We start from the raw sequence: 25,343 nt of genomic DNA, 5'->3' as shown, positions 1-25,343 counted from the left end.
TAAAAATGCCACAAAAAGCAGTGGCTTTTTAAAATGAATTATAAGAGAAAGTGGTTATAAATCAGGTATTGGAAGGAAATGGCCCTGTACATGCGGCAAAGGGAAGGAAATCTCAAATACAAAAGATCAAAGCAAACAAGAAAGAAGACAAGAAGTTGGGAGATGGTCACAAATGTTAGTTGTCGAAAAGAACTCACATGAGTATGTTTCCTTTCTCAAAGCAAGACTACCATCTCCTCTTTAGACCATTCTATACAGATACAGAATAAAATATAAAATGGGATCAACCCTAATTATGCCTAAATTATTGTGGAGGTTTTTTTTTGTTTCTTTGTTTTTTTTTGTTTTTTACAGAGAATTACAATGGGTTAGTAGGCAAAAGTGAAGACTGTCTGGGACAGTCAGAGAACAGTTATAGAACATCCATAGGGTAAGCATAAGGGATTAAAGCTTAGTGGAGCAGGGAAAGATAATAATAGGATGTGAAAAAAACTACTGCCCAGAAAATCTCCATCTCCTTCACTAATGAACTGATACCAGAACAATGAAACAGGTAAGTGTAAAGCAGCAACTAAACCACATGCAACCTATTTTAAAATATTTTTAAATTGCCTGGCCTGAAGTCACAGCCACACAGCTATTGGATTTCTTTACTGAAGGCCCCCGTATTTTGTGAGATAAAGTAGATAAAATGATAGGTCGCCATTCTTCATTTATCCACTTATTTAAGAATATTTTTTTGAGTACCAAATGCATATGCACTGAGTGGTACACTGAAGGTAGAAGGGAACTAACCACAGTGTCTGCCTTCATAGAGTTGTGGTCTAGTCCAAGTTTAGAAAGATAGGAGGAGAGGGGCTCCTGGGTGACTCTGTCGGTTAAGTGTCCGACTTCAACTCAGGTCATGATCTCATGGTCAGTGGGTTCAAGCCCCACATCGGGCTCTGTGCTGACAGCTCAGAGCCTGGAACCCGCTTCAGATTCTGTGTCTCCCTCTCTCTCTCTGTCCCTCCCCTGCTCACATTCTGTCCCTCTCTCTCACTCTCTCTTAAAACTAAATACACATTAAAAAAATTAGTGAAAAAGAAAGATATGAGGAGAAAGAGAAGAAAAATATGAGATATCTAAGGGCAAGGACTGTGTTTACCTTGCTGGCTGCTTTACTGTCATTCATCCTGTACATAACCCAGAGAATGGCACACAGCAGGTGATTAAAATTGTGTTCGCATGTTTTCAATGAATGAATGAATGAATGAGTCATTAAAGTACAGTGTTTGAATAACTTTCATAGTACCATGGAGAGCTTTGGGAATCCACTAAAAGAGCTGGTAAACCATGACCAGAATATCAAAGTCTATACCTAGAAAGCTGGAGCAGCTGTAGACTGTGATTTAGTTCATTGGACTTTCAAAGAGATTGAGACCATCCAAATGTAAGGAAATTTTGCTTACAAAAGCAGTAAGTAAATCATATCCCCAGAACTCTGTACTATGCTTGAACACTATCACTCTGACACGCTGCTATTGCAAACTAAACATAACGATGGTCAAATCCAAGCTTCTGTCTGTACGCAGAAGTCTATTTTATTCCATTTAAAAGAATGTATGTACTTATAGTCTCCGTATTTTCCAAACAGTTATAAATAAATATAAAGTGTGAATGTGGTAAGAGATACTTATACCAGGAAGTGTAGGCTGAAGATTAATATTTCAGTTGAGTACAAAAATTTATCCATGAGCATCCTGGCAGCCAAGGGAAAATGGGAAGTTTAATATATGTATATATATTATATAGGGTGGAACCTTGTGATATTGCAGACATTTGAGCATTTTTGATCTGTAGTGTTTGCCCCATGTGGGTCAACCTAATATATATTTCTTATTAAGTAATTAGATCATACCAGTTCTGAGGAGAGACAAATATTTTTATGAATAATACCTGAGAATTTATAAGCTGCATATTTTCATGGATGACTTTAACAAAATATTGAACAAAATTCCAATAAGCAGTTTTTGTAAAATATGCAATGAAATTCTTCATATCCCCATATTTAAAAAAATATTTTCTTAATTTGGGTCACCCAGGAAATACAGCCTAAACTTGCCTAGGGGAGGTTTCATGGGGTGGGAGGTGGTGGGTGATTTCAGAACCTGAGCCACAGTAGGGTGAGGAAAGCAGGATCAGGCACAGGGAAGAGTGGCTCAGTTGCGAAGTTGACCATCTAGGCGATGCACCATCACATCCACTATGTTTATTTCGGAAAAAAGGCCCAAAGCATAATATGCATCAGTGCAAGTGAAACGTCCAAAATACATTAACTTGTACAAATGTGACTGGACATTTAGATAGCACTTCCAGCCTCCAGGGCAATTTACACTGCAGACTCCATGTTCAGATACACTGATCCAGAGGGTCACCTGATATGATCATTATCCTGATATCGATTGTCTCAAACTAAACTTTAGATAGAAATTATGGTGTTAACAAGAAGTTCCATTATTTGGAGTTAAAAAACTAAAAAGGCTAGCTTAAAAGTCTATTTTTTTAAGATTTCAAATGCAGTTTAGATTCCCATGTTCTTATAAAGGGATATGATCTTTTAAGAAGTTAGAAATAACGTATTAGTGAGGTACACAAATGTTTAGAACCACTAATGCGAGAACTAGAGCAATGTGCTTAATGGGTAAACAATTTTTTAAAAAATCAGAATCACACAAACTCCTGCAAATACAATAAACTAAAGGGAAGGAGTTGGTCAGGAAGCAAAAAATGCGTACTCCTGGTTTCAGGAAACATGATTGGAGAATCACCTCACAAAGGCAAGATGTATGTATCTGTGTTGTTGTTGTTGTTGTTTTCCTTTTTCTATTTGTTTTTAGACTAGAATAGATGCAGGAATCCTTATTACCGAGAGAATTGATGGAGGTCCATGAGAAAGCAGCCTAATGTCATAAAAAAAAAAAAAAAAAAAAAAAGTCAGCTATCATTCTCTGACAATAGTAGGTGAAACAAAAGATGATTTAGGGTAACTGATAATCTAATAAAAAAAATTTTAAGTCTCAGAATTTAGATCAAGCTTGTGAGGGTTCAAATTTACAAATCAGCAAAGATTTCATTAGAAATTAAATAATGTTAACAAAATGTTATTAATTGACCTTATTTGCATTTGGGTGTAAGATCTCTTGGTAGGTAGAAGACTGTGGAGTAATGTGGGCCAGCCATGCAGTGTTGGCTAGAAGGACTCTCTATGCCCCCATGTGGAGTCATTCTTACTTTCACACAGTGGTTTTCAAATTATGCTCCTAGATACATGAGTTCATTGCTCCAATTTACTTTTCAGTGTTCTACACTGTAGTCTTTTGACCTAGTTCTTGTATGGGTTTCATATCCCATCAGTGGATAACAACAGAGAGAGTATATTGTACAAAGAAATTTTAGAAGTAAGTAGGTAGTTGCACCAAAAAAATCTTTGAAGGACTCCACCAACCCTGTGATTCTCCATCTATACATAGTTGTATCTTTCCTCCTTAATACTGCCATCCATCATATAAATACTTATAAATATGATCCATTCACATATATAAGGTTCTTTTAAAATGTTATCTTTTTATAGAGAAACCATAAGATAATGATAAAAGCCCTCAGCTAATTCTTTCAACATTTACTGAGAGTTTAACATTTAATGAGAGTTTGCTCTTTGTTAAAGCCAGTCCCAAGGGAAAGTCATTCCTCTCTAGAAAGCAGGTCTATGACCCATGTGTCACTATCCACCTGGAGACCACTTATCTAAACTGAGGGCACAGGACCTGGGAGGAGATAAAACACCTTCTGGGTACTGGCCTTTTGAAACTCAAAACTAAAAAGTGATGGCAAACATCACATGAGCAATTATCTCAATAACAAGACTTTTTATCACCATTAATTTGACTAGCCAAACAAATCAATCAAGCAAACATGGACACCTACCTAATAAGCATGTTTAGACTATCTGAAAGGAGAGAAACAGAAATCTATTCAGCAAGAAATAGATTTAGAGTAAATATAGTACTCTGTGATAGTAAATAAAAACACATACACTGCCACCAAACACACGCATTTGCATGCATGTACACACTCACACACCCCTATGAAAAAGCAGCACAGATAATACCATTCACTACAACATGACAGTCCTTATTTAATTTTGTTAATTTTGTACTAAGCTTGAATTTAATAAATGAAGCAAAAGCTTGGACTTCACAAGTGAGTAATAGGTAACTATTCATTATGTTCCTAGCATCAGAGGTATATAAGAAGAAATCTATTTTGGGGGGCTTATGAATCTACTACCTCTAGGTACCTACTCATAAATGCCACATGACATTTGTTAATGTTATACAGTAAAGATTAATAACTCATTTCTTCAAATCTTACTTTCTTCATAGCAGTCTTTGGATATGATATATCCATAAATCTCATCTTGACTAAACCTAAAATTATACAGTCGAGCTTGTCTGATTGAGATATAACTATTGAACAAAGTAGGGCCCGGTTCATCAAAAGTTTTACTTAGGTTTCTGAATAACTGTCAGCATATTTCAGCTGAGTATTATATAATCCAAAGCTATTTAATGGATAATAATGTAAAATATGATTGTAACATATTCCTTCAGTCACAATCATCTGAATTTGGATAATTCCAGTGGTATGTCTTTCAGGAGAGACCTCCACTTAGAAGACTGTAAAGAGGCATTAATATTATTAAGCAGAGTTTGTTTAATTCAGTAGTGTTCTATCAGTAAAAATGCTTGTACTCCATGTACACTTGTATTTACACTATAAAGTCTAAGCTTCCCTTATAAGTCAATCTAGCTCCATCTATACTTGCACTGATTTGTTTTGTTGATGCTAGCATCTCAGGAGAATTACTATATTATACCTTTAAAAGAATTAGAACAAATATCAGCAATAATCGTGGCTTACTTGTGCTGATCGGTTTTTAAGAGCATGTGTATTTGGAGTTTTTGAGCCACAAACATCAATTAAGAATCACATCCAGAGTCTAACCACCTCATGTTGGCTTCAGAACAACGCAAAAGGACCTGCACACACTCAAGTCAACTGGCAACAACATCAATGACTAAAATATGTTAATATGAAACATGGAGATAACTTGAGCCATAATACTTCAAAATATATTTGAACATCTGTACTCAGGTTTAGCATTTACTGATTCTACAAATATTTTTGAGTGCCTACTACAGATCAGATTTTATTCAACTATAATAAGTTCTGGGGATATAGTTATGAACAAAAGAGACAATCCAGTCTTCAAAGAATTCACAGTTTATTAGGAGAGATAGATAACTAAACACATAATTGTAACACAATGTGATAAACTATGTGAAAGTAAAAGGTATCACAAAAGCAAGCAGAATGACCCAGACAAAAGGGAAGCAAGTTATTCAAATGAACGTGTGTGCCTGGATACTTATGTAGGTAACAGTGGTGAGCAAAGTGAAACATGGTCTCTCTCCTCATGCAGCTTTTGGACAGGCAAAAGGGACAGATGTTAATCAAACTATCGCACAAATGACTGTAAATTCTCAAGCTCTGTAATAGGAAGGAGAGATACCTAAGACTATGAGCCCGTGGACAGAAATTATTTAGACAGAAGTTAGGGATGGCTTAGAGGAAGGGATGATAGGACTGAATCTGGAAGATGACAAGGAAGTAACTAGAGCAAGAGTATAGAGAAAGAATTCCGAGAAAGAATTCCAGGGAGATGGAACAGCATGTGCAAAGACCTTGATGGGAGGAAGCAAGATGAGAAAAATGCTTGAGAGGAATTAAAGAACTGGAGCAGAGAGCTGACAGTGTGGTGTGGGACAGAAGAGTCCAGCACAACCAGTCCATGCAATCCTGCAGGTATATAAATGTGTCTTATTCTCTTTATCACAGCAAAGGGGAGAGTAGTAGTTCAGCCAGATGAATTCTAGGGGGTAAAAGGAGAGTGCAGGAAATAAAAAAGGGTGGTTTGAACTAAGATCAGGTGACAAGGGTGAGGTAGTCACATGGAAACAAGCAGCTGGATTTAAGAGATGTTCCAAAATAGATTAAGAAATGACCCCTGAGTTTGTGGCTTAAGTAACTGAATGATAGTGATGCCCTTCCCAGAGAAGACTGGAGTTTTGGGAGGGACAGAGAATCCTAAGTTTGCTTTTGAACACATTGAGTTTGTGAAGTTTTGAAGATATCCAAGAGGGTATGTGAAGTAGACAGCTAGACAAATGGTTCTGGAACTCAGAAGTCAAGTATGGACCATGGATACAACTAATTTGACATTTACACTTAGATGGTAACTGATGAGATGATTTGTGGAGGATGTACAGAATTAGAAGAGGGCCTAGAACTAAACATGATGAACTCCCAAGCTCTGATTACACGTGGAGCAATCAATTTTGTATTTTTCCCCTAGGTCCTATGGATTTCTTTCACATATTTTACAAAATGTTCACTCAAAGTTTGTATGGGTTATATAGGAGTAAATCCTCCTAAATTAAATAATTATTAGTTCTTTATATTTCCAAAGTCAGGCATTCAACCCATTGATATAGATACAGACTTATTTCTTAATCCAATTGCATCACAACTCTCATTATCAGTTCTCAACCTTTTAATAGCAATTTTAAAATCCAAAAAGCTCTGAAAACCAGAAGTAGTTTTGGGGTTGTTGCTGTTTTGTTTGCTTTTTTAAGTCTGGTGCAAACCCATTTGGTGACAAAATCCGATCTGAAATAAAGTAAGGCTATTTATAATCTTTCTTTATCTCACTTATAGTAGATATTCATAGGAATTTCTGCAGATATATTAATGTGTTTGAATATGGGATGCAGTCTTGGGCCCCTCTGGGGTTGTCAAGGTATGAGTAGTAATGTACCACATTACATTTCAATATCTGAAGTACTAAGAATTCTAAAACACACCTAGCCCTAGTTTTCTGGATAATAGATTTTGTACTCTTTTTGTTTATTGAGTGAACATCCTGTAGAAAAGACTATGCTATAGGCTTTGCATAAATTATTTTATTTAATCGTATAACATCATAAATTAAAAATTCAAATAGGCCTGCACTATTATTTTTTAAAACTTCAGCACAATATTTAATTCTATTTTATTTTCTGAAATTATAATGTATCAATAATCAAAATTCAAATTGAGCATATACTATCTCTTGGGGAAGAAATGCGATGAAGAAATGTGCCTTCTGATTCAACAGACAAACTGAATGAATGAAAGATGTGTTTTCCCTTTAATAAGAAGGAATTGTTCAGGTGTAACATTATATTTTTGATATTATTAGACATATTTATATGTAGTGCCTATAGCTGTGTTTAAATGAGTTGATACTACTCTTGGAAGCTTCAGAAGTTTCTCATACAATTAACTTGCCTTCCGTAAATGTAGAAATATACAAGTTAGTTATTTAAGCTAGATTCATTAACATGTCTTAAATTTCTTTTTTAAAAAGTTTATATGACTGCATTTAAACTTAAACATTAATATTTAATAAGAGGACTTTTATAAAGCAAAAGACATTTTGCTTCAGAAGTCAACAATTGGGCTTAGATGATATTTTACACTTCACAGTTACTTTCAACTTAAAACAAAGCTCTAATGTAATAGTTAAATGTACTTTTTTTCATCCTCAGTATAGTGACCTTAAATCATTTTCATTATGAAGTTGTAAATGTTCTTTCAAGGATTCACAGAATAAAGGAGCAACAAGACTGACTTCTTTAAAAGGTCTTATTTCAAATACCTTGGAAAGTCATCAGTGCATTTATTTTTAATCTTACATGTTCTAAAATAGATTCAAAACCATAAATAAGAATACCTGGGACCAAAATCCAAATCTCCTTATTAATTCCTGTCGTTGCTTGCATCATTCTGTTACAAATGCATTATATTTTTCATCTTTAATATATCTAATGGTTAGATTTGGGATAATATTAATATATCATCAACTTATACAGACCTTGAAGAAGAAAGTCACAGGCCACATAAGGTAGTTGAATTTATAACAAAGAAATTTGTGTATTTTGTGAGATTAAAAAGATCATAAAGGTTTATTCCTGGGAAAAAAATTCTAAACAATTCAAGTGGTTTTATCCTATCTTGGGTTTGAAAACTTTTTATATCCTTTATCTACTTTATGAGTTGATATATGATCATCAATTAATGAAGTCATTTTTATCATAATAAAATGTCATCATTAGAACTGCAGTATTCCAGTCTAACCACTTTCGAAAGAATATGATTGGGGCATTTTAGGTAGTTAAATATTAAAATAATCTAATTGAAAATGAGACTATGAGATTATTCATTTTGATTGACAAACTGCAGAAAATGGCTTTGTTTCATACATACATTTCTATCACTTAATTTTTACAGTTATTATTCATATTTCTGGGAAAAAAAGGTAAAATTTGCATTGTCTTTGTTTTACTTAACTAGTAAATATGATGATCTCTGGCTCTTTGCGTTTTAATTTTTTTTTTTTCAACATTTATTTATTTTTTGGGACAGAGAGAGACAGAGCATGAACGGGGGAGGGGCAGAGAGAGAGGGAGACACAGAATCGGAAACAGGCTCCAGGCTCTGAGCCATCAGCCCAGAGCCCGACGCGGGGCTCGAACTCACGGGCCGCGAGATCGTGACCTGGCTGAAGTCGAACGCTTAACCGACTGCGCCACCCAGGCGCCCCAGGCTCTTTGTGTTTTAAATGCATGTGTTATTACTTTATCTACCTTAATCAAATTTTTCAAGTAATCATGCCTTCATGTAGGAAAGGCCTTCCGGTACATAGGTGTAGATTCACCTCTCCTTGTCACAGAAGAACAATGTTTCTTTAGAATCAAAGAAACACACTCCCATCTTAAATTTTTTGGAGTTATAGAAAGTACATAGCCATGAAACATGAATTCATTGAGAAGACTGATCACAGAACCTCATGGACTAATTGAAAGCCCCAGAATGCCGAATAATAGTAGTCACTGTCACACATAGAATCAAACATTCCAATGGCTGAAGTAGGGACTTTTGTCCTCATTCCATAGATAAAGAAACTAAAGCTCAAACAGGTTATCGGACTTGGTCACAATCACACAGGCAAAAAAAAAAAAAAAAAAAAAAAAGTGAACTCTGCTTCTTGTCTTCTGATTGCAAGTAGGGTATTCTTTCAACTACAAGGTATTTATTATCAGTTCACAAGGATAATAAAAATGAACTCCAGCCTCCACTATTAGAAAACAAATTGTGTCCTATATCTGTATACAAGTATCAATCAGCTGATTCCACTCTGGTGGAAAAATCTTTGGAGTTGCTTCCCCATGATTAGTTAACTTTTTGACTCGGCTCGCTCATGATTTTGTTTTTGTGTTTTGCTTTGCCTGTCTTGTAACCATCACATGGTGCAAGATCTGGGTTCTCTATCCAGTATGGAGCGATGCTGCATTTGATATCTATCATGAGAAAATATTAACTTTAGATGAATGTTTCCTTTTTTTTTTTTTTTTTAAGATTCTTTGTTCCACTTTGGTCTCTAGATCTATGTATTAAAGGTACACAATTCTGAAGAGTCTTAGTCCTTTTTCCCAGGAGAAGATTTAGTTTCCTTTTATCATCTTTACTTAAATGTTTCTTTCCTGAAAACCTCTAACTCCTTTTCATGAGACAGAACAGGTAGATGGAGAGGGAGGAGGTGAGGAAGGCAGAAAATATTATTTTCAGCTTGGCTTATTCTGAATAAAAATCTTGAGCGTTCTAGAATTCTAGTTAGTATTGTAACTTTGGAATATGTGGAAAATATTTACTGTAACTTCAGAGATGAAGATCTAGGATTCTCTTTCTGTTGTAATTTGAGCAGACAAACCAACTAAAATAAAACTTTTTCATTGAAATTTAAAAAGAAAAAAATACATAATTAAAAAATATTTTAGTCTTTTTAAGCTTTTACCAATTATTTTAAATTATTCCATGGCAAATAAAACAATGCTTCCCTCACCAAAGATGTCCATATCCTAATCCCCAGAACCTATGATATGTTACCCTATGTTACGAGGAGATTTTGAAAGTGTGATTAAATTAAGGATTAAGGTGCAGCTGAGAGGCTGCGCTGGTCAAGGATGCTCAGGGATAACAGAATGATGGGCAAGAAGTGACTCTCACAGTGTGAGCTGACTGAAATAGGTAGAGTAAAAGCTGCATGGGGAAGGGAACAAAGGCCTAAAGGTGAGAAGATGGAGTAATCAATGGATTAAAAGACTCAGTTACACCAAAGAGAAAGTACAAAGAGTAAGAATGCAAGAAAGCTGGAAGGCTGGGGCCCGAGCTTAGGACACTGGATCATCCTCTGAAATCCCCTAAACAAGGTACTCCAGAATCTGCCCCTGTCAACTTTTATGTTTTCATTTTTCCTGTCAGTTGCTCACTGCCCCTAAACTGAAGGAAACCAGCCGACACTCCCATAAATGTCCCTCCCTGATCGTTACTACAGGTCACTTGCTTGGTGGTGGCAAAAATCCTACCATAAAAGATTTATTGGTAAAGTATACTGTCTATCAACCATGCTTCTTCTTATCAGTGAGAAATTATTTCCAAAACTGCAACATCAGACATTGTTTTAATTTTCCTCCTTACTGCCTGGAGAAAATCTTACAATGACTAAATGGTGGACATTTGTTCACTTTAAATATGATGTTTCCATGAGACTAAACAAAGTACAGTGATACATTGCATAGCTAATTTGGTTTCTAAGTGTTTCTACCATGTAATAACTTATTATAATTTAATAACTTATTGTCACAGTTTATGGGAGTCTTCCTTGTCATTGAAACTGAATTTTTAAGTACGCAGCCACAAGATTATAAGGTAAGCAGACAACTGCCATGGAATCCAAAGACAATAATAAATAGAATGAATAGGACACAGTATACTACATTTATACAGTATTTTACTATCAACAGAGCACTTTCTTACCTACTTAACCCTTTTATGATTTCATATTTCGTCCCTTATGATTCTAACCTCTTATTTCATGCATTTTACCGATGAACTAATGCTCAGAGGGGTCAACCAAGTTATAGAAGCAGCACAGTTAAAAAAATCAGTCTAGATCTGCTTACATTATACTCTCTTCAAAGTTAAAAATTATACTAATAATTATCATAATAATGGTATAAATTCTAGTAAGTATAGTAAGTATTGCTTTGTGTCAGGCACAGAGCTTGCTTTACCTTGTCTCAGGTAATCTTCATAGTAAGCCACTGAGGTGAGCTGCCTAATTCTCTCCATAGGAGAAAGTAAAAATAGAGGATAGGTTTAGGAGCTTTGAGGCAAAACAAAAGTTCAAATCCTCACTGGCATCACTACTGAGTCTCTGTTCCTCATAAGAAGTAATTATTAAAGCAAAGCTTTTTGCCTTTCAAATGAACAAATATGTCTTAATTCTTAATACCTAGTGCTGAGGAGGGAACAACACAACAGATACTCGCATGAGTTGCTACCAAGGAGGTAAATTTGTGCAATACATTTATATAGCTTAAGGAAATAATCCTAAATGTGTAAAAACCCTGAAGCATCAAGCTGATCATTGAAACGTTATTAATAATGATTCTATAATATAGAGAAAATATCAAATTTAAACATATATCCCAATGGTGTCTCTATAGCATGCTTTCAACTCTGAGATTTGATTTAGCTCTCTCTTTTACTCAGATCAAAGGGCTTTATTGCTAAAAACAGTTAATCATAAAATGACTAGAAAGTATTAACTTTGAAAACAAAACTAAAGTAGTTTCCTTTCCCTATATCAATCACAAAATTTTAAAAAAACAGAATGATACATCAGGTGACATACAAGGGAAAATATGACTATTAAGCAAGCTATTTTAAGAAAAGTGCCATAACTTTAATGTCATTACTAATATTGTAGCTCTAACTTCTATCTAATCTTATAATTGAATATATTTAATAGAAGTACATAAGGTAGCAACAAAGTTCTGAACATTTACTAAACATTTCCATTTCCATGGGAAAAGTTAGAATTTTAGGAGGGTTAAAGAGCAGCATGTGAATAAGTCTTTCAAACAATAACAGGATATTTCAAATTCTCAGTGTTAAACACATTAGGATACTCGACCAACATAAAACAGATGATAAAAAAATATGCTTACAGCAGACAATAACCTCAATGCATTCTCCCCATAAAATCCAACATTATGGTATTGGCACAAAAACAGACACATAGACCAATGGAATAGAATAGAAACCCCAGAACTAGACCCACAAAATTATGGTCAACTAATCTTTGACAAAGCAGGAAAGAATATCCAATGGAAAAAAGACAGTCTCTTTAACAAATGGTGCTGGGAGAACTGGACAGAAACATGCAGAAGGTTGAAACTAGACCACTTTCTCACACCATTCACAAAAATAAACTCAAAATGGATAAAGGACCTGAATGTGAGACAGGAAACCATCAAAACCCTAGAGGAGAAAGCAGGAAAAGACCTCTCTGACCTCAGTCATAGCAATTTCTTACTTGACACATCCCCAAAGGCAAGGGAATTAAAAGCAAAAATGAACTACTGGGACCTTATGAAGATAAAAAGCTTCTGCACAGCAAAGGAAACAACCAACAAAACTAAAAGGCAACCAATGGAATGGGAAAAGATATTTGCAAATGACATATCAGACAAAGGGCTAGTATCCAAAATCTATAAAGAGCTCACCAAACTCCACACCCGAAAAACAAATAATCCAGTGAAGAAATGGGCAGAAAACATGAATAGACACTTCTCTAAAGAAGACATCCAGATAGCCAACAGGCACATGAAAAGATGCTCAACGTCCCTCCTCATCAGGGAAATACAAATCAAAACCACACTCAGATATCACCTCACGCCAGTCAGAGTGGCCAAAATGAACAAATCAGGAGACTATAGATGCTGGCAAGGATGTGGAGAAACGGGAACCCTCTTGCACTGTTGGTGGGAATGCAAATTGATGCAGCCACTCTGGAAAACAGTGTGGGGGTTCCTCAAAAAATTAAAAATAGACCTACCTTATGACCCAGCAATAGCACTTCTAGGAATTTACCCAAGGGATACAGGAGAACTGATGCATAGGGGCACTTGTACCCCAATGTTTATAGCAGCACTCTCAACAATAGCCAAATTATGGAAAGAGCCTAAATGTCCGTCAACTGATGAATGGGTAAAGAAATTGTGGTTTATATACACAGTGGAGTACTATGTGGCAATGAGAAAGAATGAAATATGGCCCTTTGTAGCAACATGGATGGAACTGGAGAGTGTGATGCTAAGTGAAATAAGCCATACAGAGAAAGACAGATACCATATGGTTTCACTCTTATGTGGATCCTGAGAAACTTAACAGAAACCCATGGGGGAGGGGAAGGGGAAAAAAAAAGAGGTTAGAGTGGAAGAGAGCCAAAGTATAAGAGACTCTTAAAAACTGAGAACAAACTGAGGGTTGATGGGGGGTGGGAGGGAGGGGAGGGTGGGTGATGGGTATTAAGGAGGGCACCTTTTGGGATGAGCACTGGGTGTTGTATGGAAGCCAATTTGACAATAAACTTCATATATTGAAAAAAATCCAACATTATCATGTGAGAATAAATTATTCTTTCCATCCTTACGGTATTGTCTTGCCCAAACCTGGGAGCTCATTTCAAAGTAAATTTCTAAAAGTAACACAAGCATAGATGTATAAAGGGGCTTGCTTTCAAAAAGCAGCTCAAATAATAATGTCGACCAGATTCTCTTGCATCTCATCAAGGGTTTTGTTTGGTGTTTTATTTTGATTTTTTTCTTTCTCTTATAATTCTTCTTAGAACAACTACCATCAGTGGCAAGGTCAATGTGGTCTTACCACAAGTCACTAATGACTGAATTGGTATCCTGATATCTGAGAAGTCATTTGCTGTCACATATCACCAACCCTTCAGAAGAGTAAGAGTACAATGTCTTATTAAGACTTGGCCAAGTTAGGGTAGAATTTCAATCTTATTGAACTCTATATGTGCATAGGGAAAAATGGGATTGTTTTGTAGCCTATAAATATATTGCCAGCTCTAGCAAGCGACAAGACATCTCACTCTAGAAAGTCAAATGCTGCAATGTGTCACTTTCAAACTTCTCTCACTGGTCCCAGGAAAATAGGTACATATTTCAAATAAAGTTATTTAAAGTAGATTCTGGTATACAGACACCCACGTCCTCCAAAGTTAAATTTCCCAGTTAGACTGTCTCCAGTCAATCTGACCACTTCAACCTGACAGGCAAGCCAGTCAAATAAGCAGTCACAGTGGGCCAAAAATCTGTCAAAATGGTTTGCTTAACTGGTGATTACTTTCTGACTGACTTGAGCAGTCACGTTAATCAAAACAGTCAAACCAGATTTCCCATGTATACACAGTCTTAGCTCTTCCTGTGTTAGTAGGTGTGCCTTGTTTATATATTTTAAAGGAGTTTTATTAAGTTACACTGTTTAATAGAAACAAGTCAAAAATGTGACTAACTAGTTTGACAATTAGGGCTCTCTTCAGAGTTGGTCCTCTGCTTCAGTACCAGGGAGAAAAGGCTCGTTGGGCCTGCCTGATAGTTACAGTAGGGGACAGGGGGAGAGCCAGACAACAGACAAGCATCATGGAAGCTATAAGGACCCATATTCCCAGCTCCTAATATTGTTTGGTTAGAGGACTGACACGTGTCCTGACAAGGGATTAGGCTAGTTACACTTTTTGAGATTAAATGAAAACCCTTAAAAAGAACCCAGTGTAGGGTTAGTGACATAGATGTCACTCTTGACAATGGTTTTCCATTTTAGTGTGAACAGCCATTTTTGTCAGAAGAAGGATAAGCTTTAAGAACCCCCTTAATTAGGGGCGCCTGAATGGCTCAGTCAGTTAAACCCCCAACTCTTGATTTCAGCTCAGGACATGATCTTGTGGTTCATGAGATGGAGCCCTATATTGGGCTCTGTGCTGACAGTGAGGAGCCTGCTTGGGATTCTCTCTCTCCCTCACTCTCTTCCCCTCCTCTGCTTGCACTCTCTCTCCCTCAAAGTAAATACATAAACATTAAAAATGATAAGAATCCCCTTAATCAATTTAAAATGGGGGTGACGGCAATTTAATTTCTCAGCTTGCACAAATGACAACTTTAAATTGCAGGCTGATATTTCAAAAGCACTGTTAGAGCAGCAGTTGGGATTGCAGGTTTTGGAATCTGCCCACCTGGCTTCAAACCTGGGCTCTTCACTGACAAGCTGTGCACCTTCTGGCCAGTTAGTTTTTTTCCCAGTATGTAAAATAACCTTATCTATACAATGGGCACAATACTACTACTCAATTCTCAGGATTGTTCTGATTACCAAATAACAATGGTAGCAAAGCACTTTCAATAGGATAAAGTAAGGAAGACTTGCCATGGACAGGCATCCCACCAGAGGAAGATGGTCCAGCTCAAGCTCACCATAACTGTGAGAACATCTTGCTCAAATAAAGTATTTCTATAGAGTCCTAGACTTCTTTTATATTTGCCCCTTATGTTTGTTTTGAGTCTTGCCCCAAATAATAGTTTTATCATTTGATATCTTTATAATTGCTAATAACAACACTAATAAGCATAGGCTGAAGTTTCTAGGTCCTCATTCTATGCTTAACGCCAGCTTAGTCACTTTCTCATTTAATAATCTTGAAACCCAATGAGGTATATTAGGTTTACACATGAAATTGAGTTTCAGTCAAATCACATGATCTGTCTGGCATCAAACAACTGGTTTTAACAGAGCTGGTTTTAAAACCTAGCCATCTTTAAAACCTACATTCATTCTAATACGCCATGTTTCTAAGAGCCTATAATGTAATAAATATCTAATAAAGAATAACATTCTTCTAGCAAAGAAGAGTAGTTGATATTGAAGATTTTGGACTTCCTAAAAAGAAACATTTGTCTATTGGGCTTCTGAAGGTATTACAAGTAAACACTGACCTATCATATTCAGAGCTCATGTTCTTTCAACTTCCTTTATTGCCACTTTGGGTTTCAAAACAATTAAAAAAATGCCTGGAACACAAAATTCATATATTCTAAAAGACTTAGAACTAGACAGGATTTCAAAGACGGTTCAGTCAACAAAAACAAAAGTAGAAGGTCTTGTTAATTGAAGATGGCACCCACTGACTGAAAACTAAGCAGCTGTTGTGACATCAAGACCATTTCATACTGGTTTCCTTGAGTGATTTTTCTGTCATTGATAGAGGTAGTAATCTCAGATTATAACATGCAAAAAAAGCCTAAAGACTCTGAAGGAGCATGAATGAATGATACTTCTGGGAAGAGCCCAGGCTTCTAGCTAAAACTCAACATTGGAGGGTGCAATCCAACATATAGGATTAACATCTCAGGAGACTTGCCCGAGGTCAGTTCATCTCTCTGTGATGCCTTATCCTCTAGATGGAAATAAAAACAGTGAACTCTCTTAAATGTGCCCTATGGTCTGATTAAAGATTGAAAAGGTCTCTAAAAATCCACAGCACTCCCAGGGAAAAATGCTAAATATCATTATAATTATTACACCAAATGCCATAATTTGGTCTCCTCAGATTCCCTTTTTATGTAGATTCCATCACACTCTGACTTTTGACTTTTTGCCTCTCTGACCAAATCTCCAATGACAAAGCAAAGGGAAATGTTGAGGCAATTAGTGGGAAATGGAAGCAATTAATTCCCTTTTTTAGTAGAGACCTGGCCTCTGCGAACCAGTTTAACCAAAAATAATCAATGACCTTTCTCTGACCAAACTGAAGAAAATCTACTTGATATTTGTCACTGGTTATCCATCTACTGCTTCAACATTAATGAGTCTTTTCACTTTGCCCCTTTCTTTTATGAAATAGAGCCATCTATTCTGGTCCCTTGTTACCTCTGCAACTGCTATTTTTGCAAATCGAATACAGTCAAAGACCTCGTTATCCATGTGTAAGCCTGGAAACCATTTTTAGTATAGCCGTGGTTTCTGATTTCCCCAAACTTTCTCCCTTGAACTGTTTCCCCTTCTCTAAAATAAAGATGGGATCTTGTTCAAAATGAATGAACTAGAACAACAAAGATACAGTTTAAATTTGAAAGTGACCAAAAAAAAAAAAAAAAAAAGATTGTATAATTCACCTGGGTCTAAGCACCATCCAGACCTAGAACCAACTCCTTGCCCCATCACTTACTCACTGATTACCTTGGGAAATTTACCTATCTTTCAAAAATCTCACTTTTCTCTAGTGAACAATGGAGATAAGAGCCTCAAGGGTATTGTCAGCCTCAAATGAGGTGATACATGCAAAGTTTTTAGCACCTGATGAGAGCCCAATCAATGTTAGCTATTATCAACTGGAGAAGAGAAGACTTCATGCAACAGAGCTGCATTTGATATTCATTCAAACTCTTCCAAGATGACTGCTACTCAAGCAGAAGTAGTTAACAGTCAGTCTCCTTTTTATCCCCAAGTAGAATATGAGTTTGGCTTATGCATTTATTTTATAAATTCTTTCCTTCTAGCATATTCTGGAATATCTTTGCTTGCTATTTTGTTGCTGTTCATGTGTTTCGTATTTAGAGAAATACATTTTAAACAACTGGTCAAAAGTTTTGTCATGTATTTCATTGGACATGCTCAGTAAGACTGAATATAGGTGAATTTAGATACTACTTAGTACAACCAGTATTTCATTTTGAAACAAATAGAAATGTGAATAAATTGGCAGTACATCGACATGACCTTTGAAGAAAGGCAAATTAAAAGTTACCTCCTGAATTACACAAAGAGTTGCTTTGTTCTCTACTTCATGTTGCTCTGAGAGCTCTGTCCTAGGCCTCCTCTGAGGCTGTATTTAGGAGAGGATATCGAAGCGGGGGGGAGGAGAAAGCCAGATATAAGATATAGTAGCCCATTTCATGCTCTGAAAATCTGTCAGAAATGTGAGATCAAGGATCTCATAGGGAGAAGGAGAGAGGTCCTCCCTTTGGGCTCTGACCTAGATTTCCAGTCTTAGAGTTCCCACATCCAGTCTAAGTTTGATATCCCAGGCATGAATTCAGAACTACTTTTCAGGCACAGGAGACCTAAACTTTAACACCACCAGACCCCCATCCTTCACACTCAGTCCCAGACCTAGCCTTTCACTCTCCACACCAGATATTACTTCAACTCAGAATATTCAGCAAACACACACACACACACACACACACACACACACACACTTATTCAAAGTCACATGGCAAGTTAGTAGCAAGCTAAAAACGCTAAACTTCTGACTTCCCATTTCAGTGTGTTCTCTCAGCACTAAACCAAGCAACCACAAAGAAATCACTGAATCACTTGCAAATATTTGCTTGGCCCACTAGTTTGGGAGCTAACCCATGTTCATTTTCAGTGGTTATTTCTACAGTGGAAAATGACATCGTCCACCACCTTTGATTTTCTTATGAAGTAGGTTCTATCATATTTTTAGCAAAGCACTTGCCTTCTGTTCTTGCCAGAGGTACAACCGCTTTGCAAAGTATTACCCAGAGGCACACACTTGTCCTTGTTCTCTTAAAGCAGATACAGGAGTGCTCTATAAACAAAATCTAAAACTAATGGCTCTAGTCTTTCATCCCCCCAAACTGTGTTCCAAATGGCCAGAGATATCCAGCTAAAACACAATTAGATCAAGCTACTCCTCTTGTTAAAATCCTAAAACCTTAAAAGCATAGTTATGGTCTGCCCCCATCTTAACTCTCCAGCCCTACTTTATGTTATTCCCCACAATGATCGCAAGCTCTAATCAAAGACCCCTGAATGTGCCATGCTTTTCACAACTCTGCACATGCTAGTCTTTGGTCTGATGCTTTTCTCCTATCCTTTGCCTGCCTAAAGAATAGCTAATTATTTTTCAAGGGTTCTTTGAACCCTTCCCAAACCCCCAGACTCATAGGGAATTGATATATATACTTTTATAACTTGCCAGTGTGTTTAATTGTTGAAATGCCTCACCTGCTCATTGGCAGGTATGCTATCTTTGGCATCTTAGCATCCTTAAAACTTAGTGCTACACCCGGTACACTCCTCTACTTATATACCTTCAACTTACCCAACTTACATAGATATTAACTAAGTCGTTGCTCAAGACAAAACTACACATTTTCTACCTTCTCCAGAAGGTGTCATCAGTCACCTCACTGGGAAGACTCACCACTGGTTTGTTCCTACCCTGAGTGGATACGCTCAGAGTTTTCCAAACACTATATCCCTACATGTCCACAATAAATGTTCAAAAGGTCACTAAGACAAAAAAAAAAAACAAAAAAACGGTTGTTTGCAATAAAAACAATAGATGTTCTACAATTTGGGAGCATAGAGAATGTAAACATGGTAGAATACACTTAGGGGAAATATCTTTAATGGTAGGTATAATTCTGATGGAAAAAGCAAATCATACATCATGTGAAAAGAACCTTGTACACGTGAAGGACAATCATAAGCTACAGAAGAGAAAAAGTGATTGTCTAAATGGAAACAGAGAAACCTTTGAGAATATGACCAAACATCAATGCCTTTTGACCCAAGATTAATTAAGGAGAAACCTAAAAGTTGGCCAGAACTTAAAGTTTGATGGTAAAAAGTGCTGCTGACAAAATTTCTATTGCAGACCTCAGATTGTTCAGTAGGTTCAAATCCTTTTAAGTCTGCACAGGATCAAAGGGAGCAGACATTATAAACATCTTAGCTGCTGAGATATTCCTTGCAGACACTAGCTGAGATCATTACCTGCCTATAGACAGATTTTCAAAGTAGTAGGTACTGGTCTAGTTTTGGGGGGGAGTGGGGAAAGATGTTAGATAGAATGAGTTTTTGGCAAAGGGGAGATAAAAGTGAAATATCTGACTGAACAGATAGAGAGTCCTGGCTCAAATTCTTATTTGTATGGAAATACATCTTAGGAAGCTGAGTATCTTTCAGAACTTAATTTGTTAATGTGCATATGAACTTCTGTATTGGGAACATGGTCACAAAATAAGAAATACAGAAAGAAAGGGAGGGATAGAAGGATTCTCTGGCCCAGTAGAAAAACACAGAAAGTGAATCACAATCTGTTTTAGTACACTGGTGGAGGAGAGTGTTTCAGGAAAGGCAAGAGACGATGTGCAAATACTCTTCCATGGTAACTGTTAGGAATGAACATAAGGGAGCATGGGAATCCTTATTAAAACTAAACCTCTACTTCCTAGATTCCTTTTTTTTTTTTTTTTTACTTCTTACCTACTCTTTCAAATCTGCAGAGATAAAAAGAAAAACAGCAACCTAATGGATCTTTAAGATCATTAGGCCCAACCTCCTATTATATCCTGAGAGCAATTACAAAATCCGTAGCAAGGGCTTTCTCTCCTTGACCAACCTATTCCTGTAACTGGTCACCTGAGGAAATTCCACAACCTTACTATTTCACTTTTTAATAATACAGATCCCCTCAATTTTTCTGACGTTTAACATAAACCACCTGTAATACATTCTCATACCATTCTTCTTTTTTTTTTTTTTTTTTTAGCTAATGAGTAAGCATCCAGACTTCCCATGCTCCAATAAATACAATTTAATGGAATCACATAATTATCTATCCACTAAGCTCTCAAAGTGATGTCTGCCAAATCTTGATATGTCTCCAAACACCGGCACCCCAACCCACAGACTCCTTAACTGGCTGGTAGCTCACAACAAAATAAGGAATATTTTTATACATTAGTTTCTTGATAAAGAAATAGTCTTTTTCTATAAGACTATTGTTAAGCTCTCCTCTTAAGATTGGCTCATGCTTTGTAAGACACTGGTGGTTCTTAATGCTTTCCTCAGCTCTGTGCCTCACAGACTCTTCCTGATCTTAGTAAATCCACTCAGCAAAATCTGAGCAGAAACTATAATTTGCACTCTACATTTGTTTTGTTTTATTTTGTTTGCCGAAGAGTGTAAAATTTGCACTGTGCTATTTGTAAACATTATCTTTCAAGATCTGCTATCATTCCACTGCTTAATTCAATATTTTATACTAAAAGAGTTAATTAAACATCTCCTTGAAGAGTATGGCATGTCTAATAAACTTTGGATAATTTTATTTGTACGTTGATTTACAAAGAGTTTAATGATTGTATTTCCACATGTATAATATGATTACTGTTTTATCAGTATCCATCATTATCCCCTTTGAATCATGTTTTATTAATTCATTTGAAACCATTGTGTAAGAATATTTCTTTCAGTTTCTCCTTTCCTTATTTCTCCTTTTCGACTATTCAAACCACTGTTTTCAAAATTGTTCCCTACTTCCACGGTGTCAATTACTACAGTTTCTGAAAACTTCACTTATGCTATATATTTGCATCATATTTAAATGTCTCATAATTATTTTGGTTATCTAGAACTTCTAACAAACCTTGTGCCATAGTCATTAAAATTAAGTTGATGCTTAAGAAACATTTTTCAGCTTGTTTCATTTTTGACATCAGCTCCAAGTTTCAGTTCAATAAAATATACTCATGCACTTAACTGTTCTACTGTTTTGTAATGAAACTGAAAAATTTTTAAATAACAATAATAATCAACACCAAAGGAATAAACAACATGGAAATTATATACACTCCACTTGTTTGATAGCTAAAAAAGACTTTTTATTCTCAAAATGGAGATCACAAAGTCAGCATATTCAAGGTAGTTTCTACCAAAAAAAGGTAAAAGATTTACTATTCATTCAAAAGCGACTTGAAAATGTAAAACTACACTCAGATTCATCTAAAATAGTAGCAAAGCAAAATGGTCTGAATAATCTTGATAATACACCCCACATTCTGTTTCACTTTGCTTTGTTGACACTGCCTCTGAATAGGGAAGAATTGTGAAGGTTATTTTGGTATCAATGTTAAATAAAGTTTCTAGTAAATAAGTTACTAATAAGCTACCCAAGATGAATTCAAGATTACTTCATGTTTTTTTTCTCAAAATGTCTATTCCCAGTGAAACATTTTAAGACAGTATGGGAATATAATTCACACACACAGATATATAAAAAAGAGATGTGTACATATGTGTGTATGTATACAGATGTATAGATAATCCAAGTCTCTACTACAACTCTATTAGTTATTACAATTGAAAACTATTACTATAAAAATTTATTGCTGGATATTTGACATCTCCTACACAAACTTTTCAAATCCAAATCTCTATTTAAAAAAAAAAACAGAATAATTAGTGCTGGAAAAATAACATACACTAAAGTACTATCTGGTGTTAATTCAGCTATGAACAGAACTCATATTTTCTTACCTTTAAAAGCCGATAACATATATATTGCTAAGATGTAAACAGAAATTAACATTTATTCATAAAATAACTTATAAAATGCAATAAAATGTTAAATCAGTCCAATTTAGTAAATATCCAAGAATATTAAACTGGAAGAGGAGATTGCTTCAGTTATCATGAACAAAAATGGTAATTTCTAAATCTTGATTAAAATAAGACATTAATAAAGTTTCAGATATATTTTACCCAAATTATAGCAAGTCACAGTGCAACTACCCTAACATCCTGATATCTAATGATCATGCGAGATGAAACCATAATTATAAGCAAGCCACACATATCAAAGTAAAATAAGTATTGATTAGACTTGTCTTCAGTTTGTTTAAAGTACAGAAAATTAACCTGCCAGTTTAGTTACCTACCAGCAATGATTGGATTCTATCAGTGTTATCACCTCTATAAACAGCACCAAATTATAATCCCTCTTCCCATAACATAAGCACCATGCCAAAAGAGACAACCAAAGTAAATGATCTGATCATGAATAATGAATAGTTAGGGCTGGTTGGAATCCACTTAGTTGAGGAAAGAGAAAAGAGAAGTGGCTCATTAGGGCATTTCCTGAAACTTGGTTGGAATTTCAGTTAAGGAAGAAGAAATGACACAGCAGTTTCAAGTAGGGGGACTTCCTTTCTTTATCTGAAATATGCTACCAATTTGAGAAACAGCACTCCAACAAAAGTACTCCACAGTAATGTGGCCACAGTAAAAGCTCTCGTCGATCCCGTTATTGCCCGGTAATTAACATTTCTTCCCAGAACATACACAAGCAGTACATGGTTGTTATCAAAATGGACTAAGATCCCATATTTATTGCAACATGTAAAGTCTCATATTTAACATGTCTTCAACAAACCAACCTGCACCAATGTTCATATTTTAAAAATTGCAGTTTTGTTTAGAGTATTAATAGATTTTGAGTTTTTGCTTAAGGCGATCAAATGCCCCATATTTCATATAGTCACATTTACCTTACGTATGATTTTGTTCTCAAAATGACTCCAGGATGATTTTCATCTTGTTCAAGAATATTTTATCTTCCTATGTAGATGGAAGATACACAGTTCAGCTTATAAGATTTCTAACAATAATATAATAATTATTATTTTTCATATTCTACTGTGGATCTGTAGTTTTAAGCAACAGAAGCACTGGTTACTTATTTACTGCCCTTACAAATCAAACTTTTGAAAAGATTTCACTTTATATATTAGTTATCTGCTTGAACTGAAAAATCTAAAGATGCAACTTTTTTCCCACACTATAATCTGTAAAGAGAAAATCTGCATTTATTATGTAACAGTAACACCATTTGCTTACTCTATCTAAATCTATATTTTAAAACAATATATGAAGCAAAGCATTCCCATTAATTACTGAGGTTTAATGCAAAGGTTACTGTGTTTTGAAAATTCATGCAGTTGGGGCGCCTGGGTGGCTCAGTCGGTTAAGCATCCAATTTTGGTTCAGGTCATAATCTGGTGGTCTGTGAATTCGAGCTCCGCATCAGGCTCTGTGCTGATAGCTCAGAGCCTGGAGCCTGCTTCAGATTCTGTGTCTCCGTCTCTCTCTGCCCCTCCCCTGCTTGCAGTCTGTCTCTCTCTCTCAAAAATAAATAAATATTAAAAAAAAAAGAAAAGTCATGCAATTAAATTGACATTTATGTTTTTCAAGGGGTGGAAGTTATGTGAAAATATCTCAGCACTTTATATGTTGCTTCAAGAATGATAAAATTATTAAGAAAAAAGTTCTCATTGTCAATAGCAAAGTTTTGAGTCATTTTACATTTTCTAATGATTTTGTCATACATTTAAATCTCCTAAGGTGATAGGAAGGAGTAAATATTTAATTGAGAGTAAAAGTCACTTAGATGAATAGAAGAAATAAAGAAACAAGATTAACAAGAAACACTGTTAAGAAAGAGAAACATTTGGGATTTTAACTCATATTGGAAACTACTTCAGACTGAATTACAGTTTAAAATACATTTTTTTGATTCAGAAGGTAAGTTTTGTATTACTATATGGGCATACATGTTGGCTTTGAAAAGTTGTAAATACACACATGGCTACATAGACCTAAAGAAATAGGCATCTATGTGTTTACAGTGCTTATCTCTTAAAGTGGTCCAATAAAATAATTATGATCAAAAAAAATTATTTACCTAGAGTTTCTATACTTAATATAATAAGCATGTATGTTATTTGGGCTAAAATATAGTTTTAATTTAAAAAAGTAGGTTATACATCAAAACACTTAGGGATAGCATACTACTTATGTAATACTGTATTATAAGAAATACATGTTTGGTCTTCAACCCTGGTTCCCGATTGCTGATCAGGGTGAGAGAAGCATTTTTTTTTTTAATTCATAGAGTCCCTCTCAACCACATATGGCTTTATGTTAATGAGGTAACTTGCTAGGCCCCTAAACAGCTTCAGGATGGGGGCTGGTTGCCAGAGGAACCAACCATGTGATTAGAAGGTTATCTTTCTAAGTCACAGATTTTATCATTTTATTCTCCTTGTTTATAACAATCAGAAACTTCCTACTGCCTACACTTTGATTCCAAATTCTCTAGAATAGCTTACAAAAGTCTTCACAACCAAATCTGCATCTGGACTTCAAGCTTTATTAGAAACAGCCTCCTTTCCTTCTGCTTAGAATGTCTTGCTGCAAGACTCTCCTTTTTTCAAAGTCTAGATCATATCTGACCTTTCCTTGAATCTTCCTTGAAAGATAAGGAGCCCCCCAAAAAAAAGAAAAAAGAAAGAAAGATAAGAATTACATGTACTTGTGTGTATGTGTGAACAGATGGAATTTCCACATATTTCTAGTTTAAGTGTGAATAACAATATATTTTAATACCAACTAAATTGGGGCGC

General features: G+C 35.6%; 1 protein-coding gene across 5 annotated transcripts in view; it reads right to left on the bottom strand.

Moving 5' to 3' along the window:
- The window catches only part of TFEC (transcription factor EC), a 189,543-nt gene that overhangs the window by 51,152 nt on the left and 113,048 nt on the right, over window positions 1–25,343 (bottom strand). Inside the window, exon 1 of one of the 5 annotated variants that reach the window (XM_025929774.2) lies at window positions 22,821–22,974. The exons of the other annotated variants lie outside the window; for them this stretch is intronic. The gene's annotated coding sequence lies outside the window, so the exon portion shown is untranslated. Of the gene's footprint in view, window positions 1–22,820; window positions 22,975–25,343 lie in introns of those variants that run through there. 5 annotated transcript variants of the gene reach the window in all.

This window comes from Puma concolor, chromosome A2, assembly GCF_028749965.1.
Source record: "Puma concolor isolate L17-30 chromosome A2, mPumCon1.1.hap2, whole genome shotgun sequence".
In the NCBI taxonomy this organism is placed as follows: Eukaryota; Metazoa; Chordata; class Mammalia; order Carnivora; family Felidae; genus Puma; species Puma concolor.
The sequence above is the reverse complement of the archived record's forward strand: the minus strand, read 5'-3'. Positions and strand labels throughout refer to the sequence as shown.